Genomic DNA, 5,448 nt, shown 5'->3' with positions numbered 1-5,448 from the left:
ATTCAAGGTGTCTCAAAGAGAGTAGGTTGTCTTTAAAGGCTGAAATGTTCCTGATGTGGAGCTCCCTATTCAGGTTGCTTCAAAGGAAAACGACTATGTTCAAAGTGTATATTCAGGCTGAACAGGTACAATGGTGTAGAACTAGAAGCAACTCGAGCTATACCCCCCGCAAGTTGACTCGATGCATCATATTCTTTTGTTATGCAGGGTATTTCAGTGCAAATTGGGTATATCTTTCAATTGGCTATATGGGCGGCATTAAAATCTTCACTTGTCCAGGTCCACCGAATACAACAAACAATTGAGCTATTGGAATGTTCTTCCTGTTAGTACAGCAAGGTCTGCTTTTGACATGTCAGCGCTATGCACACAACACGTGTTTAAGCTGCACCAGGTCAGAGTTTGAGCACAGCTTACGCAGAGCAACGGGTATGTCAATTGTGACTGGGACTGGACATACAGGAATAAAATAAAACAAAAACAAAATGACGTGCAGGAAAAATGATATTGGTAGTGAGTGAAACAATACATACTTTTAGAGTGTAGAATATAATTTGTTAGAAAATGACTATTGTACATGTTATATATCACAAACATCAATCCAATATGATGTCTGCGATGGTGCAGCTCACAAGTTCAGTCTGCGTTACCTTCTGGTAGATCAAGCAGTTCAAACCCAGTGATGCATTCCATGAACCAAGTTGTCAGGGCTGTACACACCCGGAAGTGACGCTGCATCTTAATCTTATCCTTTAGATCGTGAATGATGAAGTAACAACAATCAGCCAGATACGATCCCTGATTTGGCGTGATAAGGAACAGTTGTGTCATTTGGGATAACATCAGTTCAGGATTCATTTTCCCAGGAGGACTGCGTTCAGGTACTTGAGAGTTCGCGCGCACATCCCTTCACTGTTCACATGACTCACTGCAAGAATATGAAATCAAGGGTGAAATATTTTAACCATTACAGACACAAGCAGTAAGGCCTGCAGATCATTTCAAACTTGAAATCCCTGGTGTACATGTAGGAATCTTACAAAGTTGGTTTCAAGCTCAGTCAGTGATAACCCATGCCTACGCACAATTCATTAACAATGCATCGATCTGCCAAAAGCTGAACGCAACAAGGTGTGCTCACTCACGTCCAGTCAAGATTGTAGTGGGAATAGCGTGATATTTTTAAGTCCTGTTTGATGATGGGAATTGCTACTGTTGGATGGAAGGTGACTGGGCAGCCGACAGCTTGGTGATAATGAACCTTGAAGGTTGATGGCTTCACAATCCTGTGGAAGATGAACTGTAATCACTTGCACTGTTTACGCTAGTCTACAGCATACCTTCAGGTGGGAATTCAGTGACTATCCTTCCATGAAGCATGCTGGCATACTTCCGGACCTTCATCTGCTCGAGGCACTTCAGGCCGGTACAGAGGAGGACAACCCGCTCTGGTCTGGTGAAGCTGGTGGGGGTCTGAAAGTGAAATTCAGAGAACAACAGGTGATAATTCAGTGACTATCCTTCCATGAAGCATGCTGGCACACTTCTGGACCTTCATCTGCTCACGGCACTTCAGGCCGGTACAGAAGAGGACAACCCTAACCCTAACCCTCGGTAACCTTCACTCCGGGGAATGTATCAGTGGCATTGTCAAGAGAAACTTGCACGAGTAGGCCCGGGTCACACAAACCAATAACAGATCATTCTTACCTGGACCATGGAGGTATTATTTAATATAGCATCGGCCTTATGACGTCATACAACGGGTACCGCTTCTCAAGTAGATCCAAGTACCTCGGGCCGTAAGATGATGACACAGCAGCCGTTGCCGTCACAATATGGAAGCACATGGATCGTCCCATCATCCAAAACCTCCCCCATTACTTTCATTGGCTGCCTGTGCAGTCCCGTTCAAGGTTCTGCTGCTGACTTTCCATTCAAGGCCTTGAATGGCCAGGCTCCCAGCTACATCAAGGATCTTCTGACTGTGTACAAACCAGGGCGGTCACTTCGTTCAGCTGAACAATTGCTGATGGCCGTGCCTGTAGCCAAACGTTGTGGTTGTGACAAGGCCTTTAGTGTCAGTTCACCCAGACTCTGGAATGAATTTCTAAGGAACTTCAGGGAATCAGAGTCTGTGGACATTTTCAAAAAGAGACTAACATGACTAAAGGGACACCTGTTTTTGTAGACATTTGTGAACTTTTTAACAGCGCCTTGATCACCATTTCCATGTGCTGATAGGCCTAGGCCTACACCACTTTCTTCGCATAGACAATCACAATGCAAACTCGAAACTGCACTTCAGTCAAAACAACGAGAACACAAATACCTATCTAGTCCTAGTACCTAACTACCGTCTAGTCCCTGTTCCCGTAAAATATGCACAGTATCGCAACAAAAGAGCCCTTATCAAGAAACAAAATCAGAAAACTGAGAAGTTAGCGAAAAGAGGTCAAGGTCGTTTAATGGCGAACTAACGGGGTAGGTGTAAACTGTGGACGAAAGGCGATTTATTTTTTCACACCAGGTGCGGCCATTTTGTTTTCCATATATGGCATAATTTATGCAGCATCGTCATTGCATGTAGAATGTTCGTTTTTCGAGAAAAAAATTGGGATCCTTGCGAGAGCTAAGCGAACTAATTATCGCGCGCTAAAACAAAAGGTAGGTCATTCAGTGCGGTGACCGGCGCGCGAACTCAATGGGGATTTCCAAAACCAAAAACGTCAATTCATTCGTATCAATAAATGAATAAATTATGACGCATTTGCCATATATGGAAAACAAAATGGCCGCACCTGGTGTGAAAAAATAAATCGCGGACGAAAGTGTGGACAGCGGCCCTCTAAGTTTCGTGGGCTGGCATTTCTTTGTCTTTCATTATATTTAAAAGGAATTGCAGTATATTATGCATTATAATCTTTTTAATGGGTCAGCGAAAGAATAAAAATTATTTTGATGGGTGATTTTGATCAATGAGTGGACGGGCTTTTTTTGAAGGTTTTCGAAGTGGTCTTTGACTTTGTGGACGGGGAAACGCGAGGTCTAGTGTCCAAATGTGGACTAACTATCAAATAATTTGTTGAAACTGTGATATTTCTAACTAGTCCAAATAATATTTGTGTGTGGTGGGCGTGTCGTGACGTGCATGCCTACATTTGGGAGATCAGTGAGGTCTCATTAGGGAGTGTTTTTTTTTTATTCATGCGCGGCCCCCTCACAGTAGTTCCTAAAATCATTGATTTCTCGGTCCTTACAGTATGTCAGTGTTGATTCAGCAGTTGTTTTGGCAAAGACATGTTTTTTTGGAGTTTCTGAAACCTAGAGCGCTACTCAATAGGCGGCTAACAAGAAACTACGCATTTTACTGTTGTTGCCGACGTATGTGTACACTGAACTTGGGATGTGCGTCGGCCCCGTGTTGAAATGCAGTCTAGTGCCAGTTGGTGCGTTTTTCGCTGATTTGTGCAAAATTCAACATATCTCAAAAGTTCAATGGTTGACCCTCGATTTTTTTTTGATTTTTGTGTAGCGTAAGCAACTGTCTTCCATGGGAGAATGGTCACTGTAAGAATTATTCAGGAAGAAATGTATAATATTTGGGGTTTTTCGTGTTTGTCCGGCCCAATTGGCAATATTGTCATTTGGGATGGTGAACAGAGCTAGGAGCAAATGCGACGCTTATGATTTATTTAAAGAAATAAAATGCCCGATTTAACATCTTGCAGAATAAGGGGAATCGGGCTTTTCCAGTGATATACGACACAAATGGGTTGTCTTCATGCATTCACTTTGGAAACGCATTTTAAAATAGATGTTGCGTCCTGTTAAGGGGGCACGTCGTCATCGCGTACATTTGGGGAAAACTCCCTAACGAGACCTAATGTACACTGGAGGCGAGGTATGACTGGGTTGTTCTAAAATATAGATTATTGAATCGGATATGCGACTGATTTCTAAACTACCGTCAAATTCCGATCTGATCATGTAAAAATAAGCTCCAAATATTGATTCGTAACCACCTTAGGTTCAAATGGCATTTTTTCATGTTTTTATGCATTTTTAGGACTGATTCCAAGGTTTATCACTGGTTTCAAGGTTTCACGAACCCTAACCCCCATCACATCATCATATCCAGAAGCAGAGGCCTGGCTGAGCCCTGTGATTTGGCCAAATTCAATGCGATTGTTTTCTACTGTGATGACGTTAAGGCCCTTGTGTCATGCAGCGTATAAATTCCGTAGCACCGATACACAACTTATGATAAACCGCGACGTCTGCTGAAATTCAAATTGCATATGCTTCAACTGAATTGTGAAGACTTGTTTCGCCAATCTTTTAGTGAACAGTGATCACGGGCTGCGGGAATTGCGACGGGATGGTGTAGAGTATCGCCACAAAATGTTGATATGATCACTTGTCGTTTCAGCGGGCATGGCTTGGGACATCCAGTGACCCAGCAAAAAGTAGCGATGGTACAGCCAGAAGTAGCAACAACTCGCAAAAGGGGATCCTCCTCTGACTGGTGACTGGACCACATGATAGGTCGCCATCAAATTAGGGAGCTGATCCAGCACAGCTGGATAGAGGGGGGCCCTTTGAGGGTTAGGGTTAGGTCTCTTGCAAATGCAATGAGACAGTAGTGCACCATATCTCTTCTCGATGTGCCCTCCCCTTCATAGCTCGAGATGTTGCCCGAGTGTACCAAGTCTTTGCTGGATGTGGCATACCCCTTCACTAAGCGTACTCTGTCTGATCTAGATGTGGATTGGCGTAGAGGTGACACTACTTTTTTTACTGTGAGGAGTGTCGAGGAGTTCACTATAACCAAATTGCGACATATGTCTCTTAAAGAGAGGTCATCCGAACCTTCAGAGTTTGGTCAATGAACCCGAACCCTTCCCCCTTGAAAAAAGTAAAAAATAATACAAGTCTGTTTATGAATTTTTTATTTCAATCTGTACATTCCAAGAATTTATCAAGATTATCAAGATTTTACAGAACAATATCAAAACAATGACACCACATGGCAATTCATTCTCCAAAACAGCGATAATATGCAAGCATATTCTGAACAAAAACTATTTACATTTTTGAGTGGACGGCGCCTCACACTTCTATAACTGTGCAAAGAGCATGAGGGCAATTTAGAATGTAGGTACAAGGCAGGGGAAACCCGCAACCCATCATTTGGAACGATCGCTTTATGAGGAACTTGCCGGCAAAGCCATTTTGATAGAGACAAAAGACAACTCAATAAATAGTGTGAAATTCAAAATTTCTAAAATAATGCAAAGAGCCATTGATACATGTAACACTTTTGGGACACATTGTTATAGATGCCGTCTTGCACAGTCCGGTTGAAAACATCTTATGTTTATGTTCATTTTGTTTGTGAAACCATTTTCCACTAGAATATCTACATAGTTTTTGATCAGGAAAAAC

The 5,448-nt window shown here is 42.6% G+C and overlaps 1 long non-coding RNA gene across 2 annotated transcripts; it reads right to left on the bottom strand.

The window, feature by feature from the left end:
- Positions 1 to 486: 486 nt before the first annotated feature.
- On the bottom strand, positions 487 to 2,478 carry LOC135498806 (uncharacterized). 2 transcript variants are annotated; one of them, XR_010449142.1, is made up of 4 exons: positions 2,333 to 2,478; positions 1,711 to 2,097; positions 1,341 to 1,473; positions 487 to 928 (listed from the first exon to the last, which is right to left on the bottom strand). It is a non-coding gene; the product is annotated as an uncharacterized LOC135498806 (long non-coding RNA). The 2 variants fall into 2 exon arrangements; XR_010449141.1 differs by having other exon boundaries at positions 1,711 to 2,478.
- Between the last annotated feature and the right edge of the window lie 2,970 nt (positions 2,479 to 5,448).

The sequence above is a fragment of the Lineus longissimus genome, chromosome 14, assembly GCF_910592395.1.
Source record: "Lineus longissimus chromosome 14, tnLinLong1.2, whole genome shotgun sequence".
Classification (NCBI taxonomy): Eukaryota; Metazoa; Nemertea; class Pilidiophora; order Heteronemertea; family Lineidae; genus Lineus; species Lineus longissimus.
The sequence above is the reverse complement of the archived record's forward strand: the minus strand, read 5'-3'. Positions and strand labels throughout refer to the sequence as shown.